At 40.7% G+C, this 22569-nt stretch overlaps 1 pseudogene; it reads left to right on the top strand.

Annotated features, from left to right (window-relative positions):
* The first annotated feature begins 7391 nt into the window (after positions 1-7391).
* LOC137501362 (5S ribosomal RNA) lies at positions 7392-7509 on the top strand (annotated as a pseudogene).
* Positions 7510-22569: the final 15060 nt, after the last annotated feature.

The following is a 22569-nucleotide window of genomic DNA, read 5'->3' as shown; positions in this document are numbered from 1 at the left end:
TCCTTTACTATACCCACGCGGTTCACACAAACCAATGAATAAAATCATGATCATGAATGAAGAATGGAATGAGAAACAAAACACTTTCTACTTATAAATGCGGATGTTGCATAGTGCCAGACGCATCATTGTATCAGTGCTCACAGTTAAAACATGCGCACACGTCTCCTAGATAAGGCGCAATGCGTTTATCAATACACATGGTTAATCACAATTAATAAGGTTGTAAGAAAACCGTGTAAAAAGCACACGTGAAGAAACACATTTAAATATACATTCCTCTTTCATTTCACACTCCACACCCTAATTTTGCTTTCCGCAATTTGCTCTGCAGTACACTATAACTATCTTCTGGTACGAACCTGTGGCGTTTGTCTGTTAAAATGAGCTTCAATACGGAGAATGAATGAGTTCTCTACATCTACGGATGTGACAGGACAGTATTAGAAATTACAAGCATTTTTTTGGTATTGGCTTTACGTCGCACAGACACAGATATGACTTATGGCGACGATGGGACAGGAAAGGGCTATTATTGGGAAGGAATTGGGCGTAGCCTTAATTACCTACCTGGTGTAAAAATGGGAAACCACGGGAAACTATCTTCAGGGCTGCCGACAGCGTGGTTCAAACCCACTGTCTCCCGAATACCAAATCGGAAGCGAGTGTAGGTGTTAAACCATTCTGGAACCATATTATCAGTACCAGACAAATATTTGTTTATAACTACCATGATGTCGTAGCTCGGATTTTGTTTGAAGACATCACGACATTTTGTTTTCAGATGCAGCCCGAGGTTTCCTGGAATATCTTCCACTTCACGCTTCAATTTATCCATACTCTGCAGCGAATCACTAAGACTCAACTAAGGTGTTTCTAGCTTTCTGATTCTTCCTTGAAATCTTACCACAGCTGTAATATTCATTTAGAACAAGGCCACCCATTCCGAAATAATTCACGGCATTGATTGCACTCATGTTCATAAAAACCAAACACCTTGAAAGACTAAATATAGGAAGTTGGTATTCACAGGACATGTGCATTAGTATGTTCTGCAGAAATGATTAGCATTTGAAACATGTTTGCCCTCAGAATCAAGGTCCACTTCGATATCTCGGCGCAACACCACCTACTGGTAAAATGTGCCTGCGGCTCTTGTTGTCGCTATAAAAACCGAAGGTAATGAATCAGTGTGACTTGAGAAAGCGTGCTGAATGCCTCGCAGATGTATGCGAGAATCGTACCGTCAAATGAGTTCGAAATAGGGCGCATTATTGGCATGAGAGAACATGATGCATCCATACAGGTATTTGCTGCTCGTGCGGGACCAAGTGTGTCGGCAGTACAACGGGTGTGTACAGAATGGTTCACAAAAGGTAGTAGTACACAACGAGATGGGTCTGGTCGCACTAGCTGGACCACCCCCCGACAAAATCGACACCTCATCCGAATTGCATTGCAGGACAGATATGCGTCCTTCTCGGCTCTGGTGCAACAGTGGAACAGTGTAACACATCGTCCACTATCAGGACTGAGAGTCCGTCGCCGTTTATTACGGTCTAGGTTACCGGCGCGTCGTCCACATGTTCGCCTATGTTTGACAAATGTACATAAACATGCTAGCTTGCAAAGGTGTATGGAAGGACGTCACTGGGGCGGAATTTTGGTTCGCCGCAGACAGGGTAAGGGGCATCACATTGACTGCATTCGCACAAAACATACAGCGTTAACTCAAGGCCTTATGGTGTGGGGTGCTATTGGGTACAACCACAAATTTCAGTTGGTGCGTGTCCAGGGCACTGTGACCAGTTTTACCTACGTGAATGGCATCCTGCGACCCGTAACCATACCCTTTCTGCACGACACCCCAGACACCATATTTCAGCAAGACAATGCACGACCATATACTGCTGCATGAACACGTGCCTTCTTGTTATCGCAGGACGTCAGACTGTTGCCCTGGCCCACCCGATCACCGGACTTTTCACAAATCGAAAGTGTGTGGAACATGGTTAAACGACGGATGCGGCGCTGTGACACAATGCCAACCACCACATCGGTATCCGTATATTAAAACAAAGTTTTCAGAATCTGAATATCTTGATACATGACAACGATGGGCTTGCAACGCTGAGAGAGGAGTGGAACCAGGTTAATGCAGCATGGACGCCCATACCCCAGGACGCTATTCGCGCTATACGCGTCGATGCCATCACACATGGAATAAGTTATCGGTGCCCTTGGAGGACCCAATGCCTACTAGGCAACAGGATACATGCGTAACCTAGGTGACTGAAATGCTAATCGTTTCTGGAGAACATACTAATGAACATGTCCTGTGAATATGAACTTCCTATCTCTAGTCTTTCAAGGTGTTCTGTTTGTTATGAACATGAGTGTACTTTGCATCTTCTTGAAGACTGCTTGTGAAACATGTTAAAATATTCATCATAAAAACCGAAAACATACATAATGAATCCTACTAAACTTAATAATTAGTCCAATTTCACCTTAAAACGCACTTCCTTGTCGGTTTAGAAGGTCTATATTTCAGTAAATAAAATATGCACTTGCATACCACTCTGATGTATAATATCAGTAGGCAAAGCATGCTTTTGTAGAGTTTTGTGGTGTCGGTAACCCTATATTAAAACAAGGTTTCCACAATCTGAATATCTTGATACATGACAACGTTGGGCTCGCAACGCTTAGAGTGGCGTAAAGCTAATATAAATGTACATGTAATGAAATATTTCAAAGCCACTTACATTCTACAGGTTCACTTTTAACTGAGGTTGTACGAGGAATTTCACAGAGGTTTCAACTTAATCTCGACCTATCTAGGAAACAACTACACCATCCCTTTCCTTAGGCACTGAGAGATTACGCTGCATAAAAAAAAACGGGAATTGCGGTCACGCGAAGTGAGTCTCCCATGAAAATGTGATATCACTTCCCTTCAAGATAAATAAGGAAAGCAATAGTGCTGTGCAGTGCTGCACGAAACGGATGTTCTCAAACGGCGGATCGTGGAGTTTAAAAAACACATTTACAAGCCATACCTTGAAAGTAAATTACAATAATTATTGTAAACAGAACTGCTTTTGTACATTAATTTCGGAGTGTACACTTACAGAAAGGGGCTGCCTGGCCCAGGCGGTGAATGCGTGCTCGGTTTGCCCGGAAGAACGTGGGTTCGAATCCCCGTCAGGAAGTCGTAAAACTTAAGAAATGAAATTTCCAATTCCGGAGGTGCACATGGCCCTGAGGTTCACTCAGCCTACACCAAAAATTTGTACCACTCTACCCCATCACGTGCCGCGGTAAACAGTGGTGGAAGCCTTTACCTTCCACTTCTCCAAGGGCCTTCATGGCCTGTACGGAGGTGTCTTTGTCTTTTGTCTTTGACACTTACAGAAACCTTTTTAAAACAAATTCTTTCACTAGATTCCCTAATGTTCACGGCTCATAGATTTGGATTAATCCGTACGAGAAACACCGTACATTTCAAGATTTCGTAATAAATAAATAAATAAATAAATAAATAAATAAATAAATAAATAAATAAATAAATAAATAGTTCGCCTCTGTGGTGTAGTGGTTAGGGTGATTAGCTGCCACCCCCGGAGGCCCGGATTCGATTCCCGACTCTGCCACGAAATTTGAAAAATGGTTCGAGGGCTCGAACGGGGTCCACTCAGCCTCGCGAGGTTAACTGAGTAGAGGTGGGTTGGATTCCCACCTCAGCCATCCTGGATGTGGTTTCCGTGGTTTCCTATTTCTTCTCCAGGCATATAGCCGGGTGGTACCTAACTTAAGGCCACGGCCGGTCCTTCCCTCTTCCTTGTCTATCCCTTCCAATCTTCCCATCCCCCAGCAAGGCTCCTGTTCAGCATAGCAGGTGAGGCCACCTGGACGAGGTACTGGTCATTCTCCCCAGTTGTATTCCCTGACCCAATGTCTCACGCTCCAGGACACTGCCCTTGAGGCGGTAGAGGTGGGATCCCTCGCTGAGTCCGAGGGAAAACCAACCCTGAGGGGTACGCAGATTAAGAAGAATAAATAAATAAATAAATAAATAAATAAATAAATAAATAAATAAATAAATAAATAAATAAATAAATAAATAAATAAATAAATAAATATCCATAAGAGAAGAAGATGGCACCGACAGGATCAGGTACAACAACGAACTTTATGAACATCAGGAAGACATAGTCACGTGTATGAGGAAAAGGCGACTGACTTTTTACGGGCACTTGAGCCGCCTGAAACCCCGCTGGCTCACCAACAGAATCCTCACAGTGACAAGTAGGGGAAAGGCTTCCAGGACCAAATGGATCACCTCAGTAACTACAGGCCCCATTAGAGACCATAGAATACCGATCTCTGTACCGACAGGCCATCCTACAGGGAATATTCCCACTGTCCTTCACAAGCAAAAAGAGTACAGGGACCACCAGATCTAAGTGGACGGATGGAAGGAGGCAGGCACACAGTCAGAAAATGAAAGCGTACTGGGCCAAATACTTTAATACACCAATACCGGACAGCTCTATCTCAACAGCATTGAGTCGAGTGCGAACAGCGATGGTTGTGACATCTAGCGTCTTGGTGTGAACTGCATACTCGTCTATGCTACAGTTGAGAGGAATGCACTACACTCATTGGAAATATTTTCGTTAAAATAATAAATTGAATAATCATAATAATTAAGAGTTGCATTTTAAAATATGAAATGCCTCTTTCGTAACCTCCAAACGAGCATTATGTTAGCCGTGCCTTTCGCTATGTCATGAAAATTAAAAGCAGCATTTGTTTGAGGATCCAAGCATCCTCTGGGGGAAATATTTAACAACTACCTACTCTCTCCAGTTTTTTTTTTTAGCCTGGCGAAGGACATTGTATGGACTTAGGCTAGTTTTGCGGCCGGATGCCTTTCCTACCACCAATCGTATGTGGAGGGATATATATTCACTACCTCGTGTTTCTGTGGTTGTTTCTCGTGCGATGTGTCGTATATATTTGAAGATGCGTAGGAATACGAACACAAACCCGTAGCCTCCGATCTACAGGAATTAACAGACGCGAATAAAATCTCCGACTCAGTCGGGAATCGTACCAGGGTCCTCTGAACAGAAGGCCAGTACGCTGACCATTCCGTGGTGGTGATTATTTTTTAAGAGGAAGTACAACTGGCCATCCATCCTCTATTAACACTGATCAGAAGGGAAATGGAAGAGATCCAACACTCCGAGGAATGAAGGTATAAAAAAAACGGGGGGCACGAAGCGCTAACCATTCAGCCAAAGTGCCAGAGCGGGCAGATAACTTATCAACATCCATGATTTATTACAATTTTGGGAAAGAGAAGTTGTAATTAAGGAACAGGAGTTCTGATCCATTATTTTGACTTCTTCGTCTTCTTCTTCGATACGGCCGATCTTCCCGAATGCTACAGGAGAACTCAGCTCACGCTGCTCTCTCGTTTTTGCTGTACTTTGAATTTTCTGTTTTACCTCTGAAGACAGAAATACATAATATGTATGATACATTGGGGTTACGGTGAGTGAACTAGGATGTTCTTGACAAGGAAGAAGTGTTCAGAATTTCCTAAAGTCTCTTTCACAAATTTATGCATGAAGCATTACCATACAAACGTATTCAATTTGTTGGACTGGTGCTCAAGCCTATGCCTGTAATACACTGAAATAATTGTCTTGCCCGCTTCTGTGGTGTAGTGATTCATGTCATTAGCTAATACCCCCGGAGGCCCGGGTTCGATTCCAGACTCTGCCACGAAAATGAAAACCGGTACGAGGGATGGAACGGGGTCCTCTCAGCCTCGGGAGGTCAACTGAATAGAGGTGGGTTCGATTCCCACCTCAGCCATCCTTCTCCAGGCAAATGCCGGGATGGTACCTAACATAAGGCCACGGCTGCTTCCTTCCCTCTTCCTTGTCTATCCCTTCCAATCTCCCTATGCCCCCGCAAGGCCCATGTTCAGCATAGCAGGTGAGGCCGCCTGGGCGAGGTACTCGTCATCCTCCCCAGTTATATCCCCCGACCCAGATTCTGAAGCTCCAGGACACTGCCCTTGAGGCGGTAGAGGTGGGATCCATGGCTGAGTCCGAGGGAAAAACCGACCCTGGAGGATAAACAGATAAAGAAGAAGAATAATTTTCTTACGCCGGGCCGAGTGGTTGAGACGGTTGATGCGATGACCTTCTGATCCAAATTTGGCAGGTTCTCAGGTGCTCAAATACGTCAGCCTCGTGCAGGTAGATTTACTGGCATGTAAAAGAATTCCTGGGGGACTATATTCCGGCACCTCGGCGTCTCCGAAAACCGTAAAAGTACTTAGTGGGACGTTAAGAAAATTATTATTATTATTATTATTATTTTCTTACAGTAAAAAAATGACTGGATTCGAAACTCATGGCCTTCAATTTTCAATTTCAAGACTACCGCGATAACCATTACGCTACAGGCCCACAGGTTTTCGTTTGTGAAATTTATGGTACTGGTTAACAATGTGGACCCTCTAGTTTGAGTATACTAGAGTTCCATATACGTTAATATTATTGTTTTTACATCCCACGAACATTTCAGTAGAGTATTTGATTGATTTTCTTAATATAAGGGTCATAGAATGTAACCTCAACACAGATGCGAGGTCATAACTTTTTTAATACTTGCTGTCCTTATCAGTTCCCATGCCCATTAGCTTGTGGGTAATTTGTTCAGCGCATAACACTTTTCTTGGAATATAACTGCAATGTAAGATTATTTAGTGACAAACACTGATACATTATAAACAACACGGCAGTGCGCCAAGAATCATACAGATGACAATATGTTATTGAAGAGTTGGTCACACCAAGCCGTGTAGGTAGCACCACTATCGACTTTCTCACTGAAAACAGCAAGCTGTCCGGTATTATCATATTAAAGTATTTGACTGGGCCAAGAAAAACTGAAGACCTTAGCTTAGTGTGAAGAAGAGCCCCGTGGTCCCTAGTAGGCCAAAACGAACCAAGGATAAATAAATAAATAAATAAATAAATAAATAAATAGCAAAATCAGCCAAGAATCGTCTCCTACTTCTTGAATAAAAATACAAAAGGGACCTAGTTCAGTGCTATTGAGAAAGATGTACAAGATGTAGGCATCACACATGATGATGTTCTCGAGCACAGCCCACTTAAGAAGATACTTCAAGACCACAAGAGTTTCCAAAAGAAGCCGAAGTTGAAAACATTTATGGCGTGGACAGAAGCAAGAAAGGGGCATCACCGGAAACGGATGCGGGAGTATTGGGCAAATGTTAAAGCCCGGGGAAGGAGATAATTGAAATAGAAAATACATGAATGGAAATGAAATAAATAATTTGTAACGGCCATACCATGTTGAATACACCGGTTCGCGTATGATCACTGCAGTTAAACAACATTGGGCGTGGTCAGTACTTGATGGGTGACTGCTTGGAAACACTGCGTGCCGCTGGCTCAATTCCCTTTTATGCCCACCTAGCTCAGTCGATATAGCATGAGACTCTTAATCTCAGGAGGGAATAAGGAGTAAGGAAAGCGTACAGAAAAAGGCAATTTAGTTCGGAGCGTACGATTAGGTTTCACAAGCTGTCCAAAGAACTCGCTTCTGAAAAGAAAGATGCTCATGACGAATATGAAAGGTACACTTACTTCCAGGGAAAATTGGTGGAAAAATCTCTGTAAGTATATTAGGAAAAGTAAAGGAACCAGCCATGATATGCCAACGATAATGTCCAGCGAAGGTGAGGGAATTACTGACGATCTGCTAATTGATAATGAATTAAATCATTGGTATGGGAACGTATTTAATGAGCAGAATAGCCTGTCGATAGACATTATCGATAACACTGATTGTTCTCTCTTCTAAATTAACCGTTGAAAAATTCAGGAAAGAATTAAGAAAAAAATCTAAGTCGACAGGTCTTGATAATATTGCTGGGGAGGTTCTGAAACCGGGTGGTAGAGCTATTCTACGCCATTTTGGAAAAATATATTCACTGCGTCTCTGAACAATATGCAAACTCCAGATTACTGTCCCGATTTTTAGAGGGGGAAACAGGCTGCTTACGTCCATTGTGTGCAAAGAAATGAAACACCTCATTTTAGAATATCTAAGAGAACAATGGGGGCCGATGACCTTCATTGTTAGGCCCCTTTTAAACAACAAGCATCACCAAGCATCAGAACAATGGGAGAAAAGTTCATAGATTAAAGGCCGTCAACAAGGTTTCAGAAAATGTTTCTCGTGCGAGAGTCAGTTGTTGTCGCTCGTTGAAGATATTAGTGAGTCATTAGACAAAGGTGTGCAAGTTGATGCTAATGTAATTGATATTAAGGGAGCATTTGACGTAGTATCACATGACATCCTGATCTTAAATGGGTGGAAACAAACATTGATAAAATAGCGGTTCTGTGGATCCGGGAATGTTTGACAGACTGCACTCAGAGAGTAAAGGTGGGAAACAAATACTCCGACGAAGCGCCTATAACATCGGGAGTAGTACAGGGTAGTGTTATAGGGACACTCCTATTTAAGGCATTTACCAGCGAGCTGCCAAAGTAAATTCCGAAGTGAATATAGATTGTTTGCGGAGTCGTCTTTTTATACAATCCGTTTTTCAATATGAATGCACCGTTTAGCAGCAGTTATTCTGTAAATGAAGGTGAACATGCATATTCTTCCGTATGTCGATCTACATTTATTAATTTAAGTCGATTTTTTAGCGATTTAGAAAGGGGTGTGTCTTACATTGTAAATTAATACTTAACAAATTAATAGTGACTCTCAGTAGGAGGGCGTCTGCTGTTGTAATCAGTAGTCCCGACATCGACTTTAACTAGTAATAGGAATAGGGTAGTTCTCCAACGCCTCTGTACCATTGTAATGCATAATTCCCTTCTTGATTTGACTAGCAGAAGACAAGGGAGCGTGAATTAAAAAAAAGTCTTTTACCTGATTCTCTTTATCATTAGGTATAGGTGTCCCCGATTATAAACAAATTTACCCATCAAAATGTGACTGACGTTACGCATAGTGAATTGCGGCAGACAAGTGGACCTGTCGTTATCATCACATCTCTGCAACTCGCACTTCACAATGGAAACAACGTCTGCGGACCTCCCTATGCTTTTTCTCGAATAACGCCAAGAGACATGCGATTTTTTTATTCACTTCATGTACAGCAGTTTACTTCGATATCCGTATACATTATAGAATACCGTAGCGAAGCACGGGTACACTATATAAGTGGGCACTCGATAACAAAATGAAAATGAATTCTCGAAAATGCAGTCTCATAAGAATGGGAATGAAAGATAGGCAAGGGGACTACCAATATTGTATCGGACGCTCTGGTTGAGAGTGACTCATGCAAGTAACTACTGTAGGAAACAACGTAAAGAGAGATCTAAAATGGGACACGCACGTAGGAAATGTAATAAGCAAAGTGTACAAGTCCTTACACTTCGTGATGAACGTGCTAAAGGAAATCAGTCCCCAGGCGAAGTCGCAGGGCTATACATCGATCAGTAGGACAGTCCTGGAATATGGAACAGCCTTATGGGATCCATACCAAACAGGACTCATTAAGAAGCTTGAGATGGCACAGTGAAAGGCTGCAAGGTTCGTGCTTAATGATTTCAGTCCTAGAAGAAGTGTGCCAAGTATGATAGACAAGCTTGGGTGGGAGACTCTTGGGACTAGAAGGAAACATGCCATGTAGAATGCTTGCATGAATAAACCAGCTTGGGGAGAGTTGAACAGTCGACTAGAAAAGCCCTGTTATATAAGCAGGACAGATCATCAGCATAAAGTAAAAGATATATCGCAGAGAACTAACTGTGGTAAATATTCATTCGTAAATCGGGAACTGATGACTGGAATGCATTACCTGCAGCTGTCTTAGAGCCTTTTCTCAAAAATGTAAGGTGCTTCAAGAATAGACTCCAGCATTCTGTAAACTGTGTGTACATTTCTATGTGATATTTTAATGGACTGTAAATTGTAGTATTAAGGCATCTGAATTATTTAAGGTATGTGTGAATTTGTATATGAAGGTGCTGTATTTACCATGCTAAGATAATAGTTAGTAATTGGACCACTCAATCTACTGTATGTAACAGTGTAAAATTATATAATGCTTAAGGTACGTGTGAATTTATATATGACGATGTTGTATTGTTAAGCTAGTAGTAAGCTCAAACTGTAGTATTGTAAGCCGTAGTGTTAAGCACTGGAAATACTTAAGTTGAATGTAAATTTGAATATGGTGATGCTGGAATTAGAATGTTAAACTAGTAATATTTCTTGTAATATTTTCATTCCATGGAATTGATTGTTGTACTCTTGTTGTAACTGTTGCAGTTTTTGTTGTTGTTATTGTTGCTGGATAATTATGTTTTAACTTTACTTTATCATCACACTCCTGTAAGTGATCATTGCCATTTCCCAATTGCGATGTATTTGTTAATACTGTAATCATAAAAATAACATGCAGAGTAGAAATTTGTTTAAAAAGAGATGTTGCAAATGGTATATAGACTTAAGAAATTCGTAGAGAAATGAATATGTCTTTAAAGTAACTCTCAGAAATCCACCTTTCTATTATAACTATTATTTAAGTTTAATTCCATAATTACATGCAATTAGGACACTTAAGACACTAGTTTTTACATAGCACGAGGCACAAGTCAGTAATAATAATTATATTTTTTGGCACAAAATACGATAAAAACGTGTTGTACATAAGAAAATTCAGACAAGAAATCTATTCTAAGATAGAGAAGATCACGGCCACCACGATGCGCAAATGCAGGGCTCACTTCTACGGTCATCTACGACTCTCGATGGACGAAACACATTTTTACCAATTTTGACTTGAAACCAAGAACAACAATTCCTTGCTACGTTAGTTAAGAAAGACCTCGAAGAAATGGGAGTACGACCAGATGACGAGCACAAACTAGACATTCTCAGAAGAACTGGTGCAAAGTATTCGGATGAACGCTGTGCTCGGTACGGTACAGCGAGCTAATGTATAAACCCAATGGATCAATCGAAAACTTGGCAAACGTCAAAATGTATAATGAAACTTACCATGGTCCCTAACTGGCCAATTATTAAATAAAATAGTAAATGATGTATACGAAACGCTTGCAGGAAGTAGGTTTCGGATATTGATGAGTTTTGTGAACAACAGTGGTCGTGCTACACTCTACTGTGTACAGAGGAATTCCTGATGGCCCAAATCTACTTCACACAGGGGATCATACTGACACGTGGGGCAGTCCAGAATTAAAAGGACACATGGTACAGTTGGGAGTAGAATTAAACACAACAATACATGTTTTCATGATGCCACCATATTCCCATCCTATTACACGTAGAACACTCAAATTTTATTCATGCATAATATAGTCCTACTTCAACCCCAAACCAAAAATATGGTATGATTTAAGCATTAATTTCCAGATTAGATTCCCGTTCAGTTTGTCGGCTTTGGTTTGCGGGAGCTGAGTTTTTAATACTAAAAACATTTCTTAATAAACAAAGTAGGGATCCTCATTCTACGAAAAACGTAAAATTAAGCAATTTCCTCAATTGTGCCGAAATTTGAAGGACTATAGGGCCCGGAAAGGTTTCAAATTTTTGGTCTTGGATATCTCTATCAAACTAAAAATAATAATTGAAAACCACTTCCGGAATAAATGCAGTTCCGGAAAAACAGCCTAAAATCGCTTGTTTCTTTACTAGTTTTCTGTGATTCAATTAAAATCCTAGCCAAATTAATTGATTTACATAATTCCTTCTGTAATGTCAACGGCCGTGGCCGTGTTGAAACACCGGATCTCGTGAGATCTCCGAAGTTAAGCAACATTGGGCGTGGTCAGGTGTTGGATGGGTTGCCACGCGCTGTTGGGGGGGGGGTAAGGAAATGGAGGAGCGGAAATGAACTGGCCACCGTACCGCACGTAAACTCCGGCTCAGGAACACCTCTGCGGAGGGTCGGACCTGCCTTCGGGCAGAATAACCCGTACCTTACCTTCTGTAATGTGTTCCTTGATTCAATACTTTGGAGAGTTTTTGATTTTATGAAAAATGTTCACACCGAATGGAGTTATAAGGGCTTAACTGAAACTGAATTGACTCACGTTAGCGCTCGTAGAAGTAGAAAAATGCAAACTGCTAATCTATTCGGACGGATAACGATGATTAAGAAAAGGATTGTAATTTTTAGGAGAAAATAAAGAATATATCGTCGTTGCCGGGACAGAACCTCCTACGTGATAATATTTTTGGAGATATACCCACCCGCAGCACATACAATACGAAGAGCGAGAATGCCTTGACAATATTCATACAATATTGCACCTTAGATGACAGAACCTTGCCGGCCAAAGCTCTAAGCTAAAATATTTCACATAGGAGGTTTTGTCCCGGTAACGACGATGCTCTCATACTTTATTATATTTTATTTACCAAACGTTCGTAGCTCATATCCCTAGGATGTTTTCAACACTGAGTTGCTTGCCTGAAGGGTTAGAACTGTGGATTTTGTTGCGTATCTGACATTTCTGCAACTCACACTACACACAGTACTTTTCCATCTAGTACACTATAATACTGTATCAAGCGACTGCCAGCGTCGTTTGAGACACGTAGCAGTCAGCTTGCATTCATTTTCATTTATTCAAACCCAACTGTCGGCAGCCCTGTAGACGGTTTTCCGTTGCTTCCCAATTTCACATCAGGCGCATGATACAGCTCTTACCTTACTTAAGGCCATGGTCGCTTCCTTCGCACTACTAGCACTTTCCTATCCGATCGCCGCCATAAGACCTATTTGTGTCGGTGTGAGGTAAAACAAATTAAAAAAGTAAACAAAACTTACCATTGCGGTAGAATAATAAGCATACGGAAAGGAAACTTTACATTTCCAGCGTGGTAATACAGTGAGTGAAATAGAATGAGGGTGTAAAAAAGCTAATGCAGTGATCTTGCAGCTGCCATGAAATGTATTCTGTAAGAAGGAAGTGAATTCTGGAAAGAAAATATATATAGACCCTTTATTGGTCTGCTTTCAGGACGATTTCATTGCAAGACAGTGAAATGTAGGTGGACTCGGGATATCTGTTTCATGTGTTGGAAGTGACACACATTAAAGTAAACAGAATAGAATGCAGGTACGAACAGGTAGAAACAATGACTGGAGAGTAATTTGAATGAAGAATTTAGGGCTATGTTAGGAATGATCTCGAGAGATGAAGCTATGCGTATGAACAGGTTGCAGTGATGGGCCACATAATCAGCTGGGGGAGGGTAGGTTATCTAGGAGAATATGAACTTACCAAGAAGAAGAGAAGAAAATGGAGGCGAGGGTGGTTAGATTCAGAAGGGTGGAAGTAGTAATGACCACAGAACTTTCTGTAAATAGAGAATTGTAGGGGTAAATTTAATTCACAGAGAATTAAATAGTGAAAGCTCACAGACATAACAGAATATAATGAAATATATATGCATGTATACCATCACTAAAATGATCAGTACGGTAGCATATTAGTGATGAACATGACCTCCTATTAGCGTCCAACAATGGCACCAGATATCGGCATGAATGTAATACTGTCGTCAGTTGGCTCAACCCCCAATTATAATTGTGTGTTCATGGACAGAGAAAAGTACGAGTCACGTATCAGCGAGGTTAAATCACTAAAATCTGAACGAAAGAGTGATGGCAACGACTACAAGCTTTGGAAGAGATGTGTATTGCTCGAGGAGATTGGAATAAGGAAATTAACACAACCTGTTGCTGAAGAAGGTGATATATATATATATATATATATATATATATATATATATATATATATATATATATATATATATATAAAATAAGAGTTTTGTCTGCAAATTGCTAAGAAATTAAAAAGGATGGTATTTCTGATACCCAGTCGTGTCCACAGTAACAAGGAAATGCACTTTTTAATTTTCTGTAATTCTTTCTATCTGTCTACCCGTCTGTATATTTGTACATGCATCACGAGAAAACGGCTGAAGATAATTGAATGAAAATCGGCATGTAAAGTCGGGGAATAAGTCACTATAATCTAAGCCATAAATAATTTTTATTCAAGCTGAGTAAAATGGTAGTTCAGGGGAAGGCCTAAAATTGAATTCTCAAATATTTACATTATTAGTGATCGTATCATAACGAAAATCGTTAGGCGAAGTCGGGCAATAAATCGCTACAAACTAGGCTATAAATAATTGTATTCAGGCAGAGAAAATGGTAGTTTAGGGGAAGGCCTTAAATTTAATTCTCAAATATTTATGTTAGTGGTCCTATCTTAATGAAAATCGGTATGCAAAGTGGGGGAATAAGTCGCTATAATCGAGAATATAAATAACTTTATTCACGTTGACTGAAATGGTAGTTTAGGAGAAGGCCTAAAATTTTATTCTCAAATATTTGTTATTAATGGTCGTATCGAGAAATACCACATAACTAAAATTATCTGGTATTAAATTTCCGATCATTTATGTCTGATACATTGTTATCGTACCGCCTATGATCACAGATATATTCATGAATTTGGATATTTGTTACTAAATCCGTATCAGCGCCAAGTCGCGAGAAAACCGGAAAACAGAATTTAATGAAAATTGGTATGTACATTCGGAGAATAAGGAACTACAGCCCACGCTATAAATAATTTTATAAGACGCCCTAATATCACAGAGTTGAAAGAAAACTTAATGCGAAGGCCTACAATATAGAAAGCTCATAAAATTGATCAACAATAACATTACGTTGACCTTGTTTGTTCTGATGTGCTTTGTGTCTTCTGTTGCCACTCAACTCCGATAGATAGGATTACTGCTGCGTACCGAGTATTCTTTTTAATTGCCTTACGTCGCACCGACACAGATAGGTCTTATGGTGACGATGGGATAGGAAAGGACTAGGAGTGTGAAGGAAGTGGCCTTCGCCTCAATTAACCTACAGCCCCAAAATTTGCCTGGTGTGTAAATGGGAAACCACGGAATACCACACGGCTAAATCGCCCGATCGTGCCGAGTATTATTTTCTTTTTTGCTATTTGCTTTACGTCGCACCGACACAGATATGTCTTATGGCGACGATGGAATAGGAAAGACCTAGGAATTGGAAGGAGGCGGCCGTGGCCTTAATTAAGGAACAGCCCCAGCATTTCCTGGTGTGAAAATGGGAAACGACGGAAAACCATCTTCAGGGCTGCCGACAGTGCGATTCGAATCCACTATCTCCCGGATGCAAGCTGACAGCCGCGCGCCCCTATTCGCACGGCCAACTCGCCCTGTTATAACTATGTTTAGTTATTGCGGCACCATGGTTCACATTCATTACCTCTTGACAGTGAAAGTGTACCAGCAGTAGGGTTGGTACACTATCCGTAGTGAATGTGTATTGCCTGGTAAAACTGGCATAATAATCCACTTTCACTAAAGTGGTCCGTGAAGGTACACCGCCACTAGTGATGAAGGTGGACTTCAACTTCCACTAGAACATACGTATATATGATATTATTGGTAATATTATTGCTGTAGAACAACCTCGTTATACTGCGGAACCAGATCTGCCATAGGTTCTCTAATGTTCCCCCATCACGACAATATAAGGGCATATAAGTCTCCGGTGAGACCCCAAATAGAGTATGGTTCCAGTGCAGGAGACCCTCACCAGGAATAAATGATTCGAGAACTGAAAAAATCCAAAGAAGAGAAGCTCTATTTGTTCTCTGTGATTTCCGACAAAAGAACAGCGTTACGAAAATGTAGCAAGGTTTGCGCTGGGAGGAGCTGAAAGAAAGGAGACGAGCTATTCTGCTAAGTGGCATGTTCCGAACTGTCACTGGAGAGATGGCGTGAAATGACATTATTGTACGAGTATGTTTGAGTGGCGTGTTCATAAGTAGGAAAGATCAAAATATGAGCATAAAGTTGGAATTGAAGTGGACAAACGGGGGCAAATATACGTTTATATGAAGAGCAGTTAGGGATTGGAATAATTTACCAAGCGAGATATTCAATAAATTTCCAAATTCTTTGCAATGATTTAAGAAAAGACTAGATTTTGACCGCATGCAGTTATTTTTCTGTGCCGTTGTTGGAGCTAGAGTATATGATTGTTGAAACTTGAGCAGCAATCAGATACTGGATAAGTTAAACGTTCACCCGTTATCTACTCGCAGGAAAGTAGCCGACCTTACATTCCTATATAACGCTTTTAACGGTTTATTTCGTTCTCCTGAACCTGCATCCTTTTCCCTACATGTCCCAACTCGTACAACCAGGATTAATCCACCCTTTCATAATCCGTACTTCCGCCTCTCTCTTGTTCAAGGAACTTTATTTATCAGCATTCCAACCCTCCTTAACTCTTCATCTTTTGACAGGAACTTGGACGTTTTTCTTCGTATGCCTCATTTAATCGATTCTTCCATAACTTAACCTAGCTCATTTCTTTCATATTCCTTTTTCTTCTTCTAATTGCCGTCCCCTCTTTTGTACATAATGTAATATTTATTCATTTTTTACTCTACTATACCGTTACGTGTTTGTCATATCTGCATTTGTGCCTACTATAAGTACTTCTCGTCGTTTTACTTTCAATCCTTAATTTTCCTCGTTCTTTTCATTTGACTTTATGTTTTATTGTTAATTGTTGTGTCTCTTCAGTTATTTAGAAATTTCTTCCACTACTTTTGTCATTAGATGGTTTTTTCATTGTTCATTTATTTTTCATGTTTGCATTGTGCTTCTCCATTGTAAATATATTTTTCATTGCGGAACTCTGTAATTCGGCTTCTCGCTGTTTAGTTTTCCAAAATAAATAAATAAATAAATAAATAAATAAATAAATAAATAAATAAATAAATAAATAAATAAACAAATAAATAAATAAATAAATAAATAAATAAATAAATAAATAAATAAATAAATAAATAAATAAATAAATAAATAAACAACAGATAAGGATCTGCTACCAAGGCAACTGCTCTAAATAGAGATCAGTGGTGATTGATTGATTGATTGATTGATTGATTGATTGATTGATTGATTGATTGATTGATTGATTGATTGATTGATTGATTGATTGATTGATCGGCAGCGCGGCAGTCTCTCACTGCTGGGTTCCATGGGTCAAATCCCTGTCACTCCACGTGAGATTTGTGCTGGACAAAGCGGAGGCAGGACAAGTTTTTCTCCGGGTACTCCGGTTTTTCCTGTCATATTTTATTCCAGCAACACCCCCCAATATCATTTCATTTCATCCATCAGTCATTAATCATTGCCACAGGGAAGTGCGACAGGCTTCGGCAGCCGGCATTCCGTAACATTCCTGGCCCGGTCGATTACTGGAAACAGGCTGTCGATTTTCATTTTTGATTCATGCCCGGGAAAAATTTCATTAATCCCTTAACGTTCGCTTAACGTTAACCACCCCTATACTGTGTGTTGTACATCCCAGTTTAGAATACAAAGCCAAAGCTTCCGCGCACTGTAAATACCCTTGGGCAAGTAGTTTTCCTCGTTGCCGAGTTCACAAGCTCTCGCAATTAGCACTTCGAATGGAGCAATGGCAAGTACAAGGAAGAATTACATGGTGAGTTGAAAGTAATGAGTGAGCTCCAAGTGGAGGAAACGTTATCAATAATATTCAGAGAAAGTGGGATACCATAAAGAGCAATATGTTTATGTATATAAGTTCATTTGTATGTTAAATGAAAAGTGATAACAAAGGAAGAAAACTAGAATTAGTGATAACAGCGGCGTACCACTCTTTAATTCCAAAACACTTGACTTTGGATCATCATTGAAATCAATTGAGATTCATTAGTACTGTATGTAGTTGATAGCACGAAATTTCCTACGTAAAACCCAAACTCCTTGGCACTACAGCCCTTTAATGGCCTTGGCCTACCAAGCGACTGCTGTTCAGCCCGAAGGCCAGCAGATTACGAGGTATCGTGTAGTCAGTACGACGAATCCTCTCGGTCGTTATTCATGGCTTTCTAGACCGTCAGACAGTTCCTCAATTGTAATCACGTAGGCTGAGTGGACCTCGAACCAGCCCTCAGGTCCAGGTGAAAATCCCTGTCCTGGCCGGGAATCGAACCCGGGGCCTCCGGGTAAGATGCAGGCATACTACCCCTACACCACGGGGCCGGCAATTATCTACCTATTTAGTATATTTTTTTGAAGATGACACACTATGTCTTTCTATTCTGATAGATAAAACTGATGCTGCTATTACGTACTTGAAGTCGTTATTCTATGGGCATTATGTACATGTTTTCAAAGTTCTCAGTACATTCTTCTTATTGTTGTTGTTGTTCTTCATCTTCTTCTGATTCCCTCTCTTTACAGAATTTGGCGACCATCGTAGAGTAATTATCCTTATTTCATGTTTCTTTTCTCACAATTTGTTTAATAATAATAATACTAATAATAATAATAATAATAATAATAATAATAATAATAATAATAATAATAATAATAATAATAATAATAATCGTATGGCAGATTAAACAGAATATCTCTTGGGACCTACGGATGAGTTTTAATTAATTTCGTCGGTTGAACACCAGATGTTTCACCAGAGCTCTTACATGCTGACATCGTACGACACGAGGTGTGGAAAGGACCTAAAAAATCCGACTACCTTTGTAGACTTTGAACTCACTACGTTGGGATCCGGAGGCCGACACTCTACCACTGCTCCACAACGGAAGCTTGCAATACTACTACTACTACTACTACTACTACTACTACTACCACTACTACTACTACTTTTTTTGCTAGGTGCTTTACGTCGCACCGACACAGATAGGTCTTATGGCGACGATGGGATAGGAAAGGCCTAGGAGTTGGAAGGAAGCGGCCGTGGCCTTAATTAAGGTACAGTTCCAGCATTTGCCTGGTGTGAAAATGGGAAACCACGGAAAACCATCTTCAGGGCTGCTGATAGTGGGATTCGAACCTACTATCTCCCGGATGCAAGCTCACAGCCGCGCGCCTCTACGCGCACGGCCAGCTCGCCCAGTACTACTACTACTACTACTACTACTACTACTACTAATCTTATTGACTTTACGTCCGACTAATCATTTTTACGGTTTACAGAGAGGCCGAGGTTCTGGAATTTAGTCCCGCAGTAGTTCTTTTACGCGACAATGAATCAACACACACGAGGGTGACGTTTTCCAGCACCTTGACATAATACCGGACTGAGCCAGGATCGAACATCCAAGTTGCGGTCAGAATGCCAGCGTCTCAACCATCTGAGCCACTCGGACCGGCTTGGAACCTGCTTTACGTCGCACCGACACAGATAGATTTTACGGCGGCGATGGGATAGGAAAGGGCTAGGCGTTGGAAGGAAGTGACTGTGGCCTTAGTTAAGGTACAGCAATAGTATTTGCCTATTGTAAAAATGGGAAACCACGGGAAACCATATTCAGATCTGCCGAAAGCGGGCTTCGAACCCACTGTCCGTCGAATGCAAGCTGATAGCTACGTGACCCAATCCGCATAGCCACTTGCTCGGTTTTCGTATTTCTCGTACCAAAGTTGCCGTAGTGGATATCAAAACACTGTCAGAGGTTCCTCGTCTCCATCCTACACTCACTTTTCCCTTTTATCTGGTTTTAAACGATCAGTTATTTTCACGCCGTATTCGTCATGTTGTCCGCCTCTGTGGTGTAGTGGTTAGCGTGATTAGCTGCCACCCCCGGAGGTCCGGGTTCGATTCCCGGCTCTGCCACGAAATTTGAAAAGTATTACGAGGGCTGGAACGGGCTCCGCTCAGCCTCGAGAGGTCAATTGAGTAGAGGTGGGTTCGATTCCCACCTCAGCCATCCTCGAAGTGGTTTTCCGTGGTTTCCCACTTCACCTCCAGGCGAATGCCGGGATGGTACCTAACTTAAGCCCACGGCAGCTTCCTTCCCTCTTCCTTGTCTATCCCTTCCCATCTTCCCATCCCCCTACAATGCCCCTGTTCAGTATAGCAGGTGAGGCCACCTGGGCGAGGCACTTGTCATACTCCCCAGTTGTATCCCCCGAGCAAGGGTCTGAAGCTCCAAGACACTGCCTTTGAGGCGGTAGAGGTGGGATCCCTCGCTGAGGGTAAACAGATGATGACGATGATGATGATTCGTCATGTTTCAAGACTAACTACAGGTGGCCGATTTCCTGCATTTTGCGAAGCTTAGACATCGCCTGAATATTTACTACAACGGAGTATCTTCTTGGTGCTGACGAAGTCTTCTCATGGGATCTTGAACATTCTTCGCAGCATCCACATTTCAAAGGCCTCAGTCGATTCTTTGACGGAGCTCTTAGTTACTATCCTTCAACAGGTAACACATAGCTCTTCACGACACCCTTAGCAGTTTTGAATTCCAAGTCACGATGCTAGCTATTGTGTGAGGCCCAGTGTAAACACAGAAAGAGTATCTTTTTACTAAGAAAAATCTCTGATTGTCTAGATATGTCTCGTAATGTGGAGAGTTGCACAGTGAATTTAAATCCATACTAGATCACTTGGAACACAAGTAATTCTCTATCTGAAAGCTAGCTTAAAGATGATGAAGAAGAGTGTTATTTACTCGAATATATTATTCATGCACCGGCCTGCATCTTACACGGAGTCCCCGGGTTCGATTCCCGCCCAAGTAAAGTATTTTTACTTGGATATGAGAGGTGATTCGAGGTCCACTCACCCTACGTGATTAGAATTGAAAAGCTATCTGACCGTAAGATAGCGGCCCCAGTCTTGAAAGCCAAGAATAATGACCAAGATGATTCGTCGTGCTGACCACACGACAGCTCGTAATCTGCAGACCTCGGGCTGAACAGTGGTCGCTGGTAGGCCACGGCCCTTTATTACTGTAGTGCCATGGGTTGCGTGGTATATTATTCATGCGCTGCACAATGAAAATGAACTGACTTCTTAAGGCAACGATTACCTCGAGATTTCACCTAAAATATTATGTTTTATAACTGAGGTACACTCCGTTAGTTGTATTGTACATTTAAATCACAATAAATAACATGAGAATGGACTGACATTACTAATAATTAAAGAGCGCATTCGAAGAATGTTGACTTTAATAGGCTCGTCATTCATCTTCCTTCAGTGGTTTGATTCCCTCCATAACCGTGTCAGAAACCTCATTTTCACCTGACTATGGTGATGCATTTACATTAATTATCAGTTGTTATGCCTTCTGAATCCATGATCCCGTGTAATTCCTACAGTTTTCCGTCTTCCTTCACCCCACCTGCCACTTCTCAGCTGCTATATTCTTGGGCATGACCTGCATTCAGTAAGACATGCAAGTGAAGAAGACGAAGTTGAATTATTCTTATGAGTATACATTTATCTCAAAAATTGAAGGTGTTACAGACATTCAGGTATGAAAACTGGTATTTGGAATCTCCTTTAAAAATAACGAAAAGAATTGGAAAAGCGGTTGTATTCTTAAAATGAGTACCGGTATATCTACATTATATGTCAAAAACTTAACATGTTAGAGACAAGAAACTTGGTATTTGGAAAGTCCTTTAAAAATACAGGAACTTGTACCTTTTTGTTTTTGGAGGAGGCACTTAACATGGGGTGAAAGGTAGTGAAAAATAGTTGAATTATTTTTATGAGGATACTTATATCTTTAAAGCTAAACATTTTGCGGACGTGAAAATTGGTATTTTGAATCTCCTTTAAAAAATGAGTTTTTTTCGGAAAATACACTTAGATGGGGGTGAGGGTGGGGGAAGGACTGATCAAGGGGTTGAATTCCTTTTGTGGGAATACTTATGAATATCTCAAAAACTGAAGGTGTTACATATGTCGGAACAGGTATTTGGAATCGTCTTTAAAAAGAAACATATATTTATTTCTTCGACTTAAGAGAAGACTGTTTCTCACATGTACAGTTCTATGTCGCATGGTCGTCTTAGCCCCAAAAGGTAATACCACAAACATGGTTTACAAAGAATTTCTGGGGTAAATGAAACCTAATTTTTGGTCAGTTTTTATACTTTAGGGATTCTCAGATACTGTCTTAGTACAATGGCGAGGAACGATTACTTTAATCAAATTACGAAATCAACACGAGGGTAATTGCTAGTATACTATATATATGTTGTTTTATATAAAATAATAGGGAAACTGCTATTATGCCTTTATGTCCAGAATAATGATGATGATGCTTGTTGCTTGAAGGGGCCTAACATCTAGGTCATCGGGCCCTTGAGAAGAATATGCGTATATAATGTATATATGCATTTATATGCACTATAAAACGCAACTTTTATTTCCTTTGGGCATATTATATCTTGAAACAAAACATGCACATATGTCAAAATCTGCCTTCTAGTCATGACCGAAGACGAAAATGAGTGAACATTGAGTCTAAATCGAGTTAGTGGAAATACTGAGGAATGTGTTTCAGAAGACACAGTGAAAAATGTTCG

The sequence above is a fragment of the Anabrus simplex genome, chromosome 6, assembly GCF_040414725.1.
Source record: "Anabrus simplex isolate iqAnaSimp1 chromosome 6, ASM4041472v1, whole genome shotgun sequence".
Classification (NCBI taxonomy): domain Eukaryota; kingdom Metazoa; phylum Arthropoda; class Insecta; order Orthoptera; family Tettigoniidae; genus Anabrus; species Anabrus simplex.
Note: the sequence above shows the minus strand (reverse complement) of the source record. Positions and strands in the feature narration are given on the sequence as shown.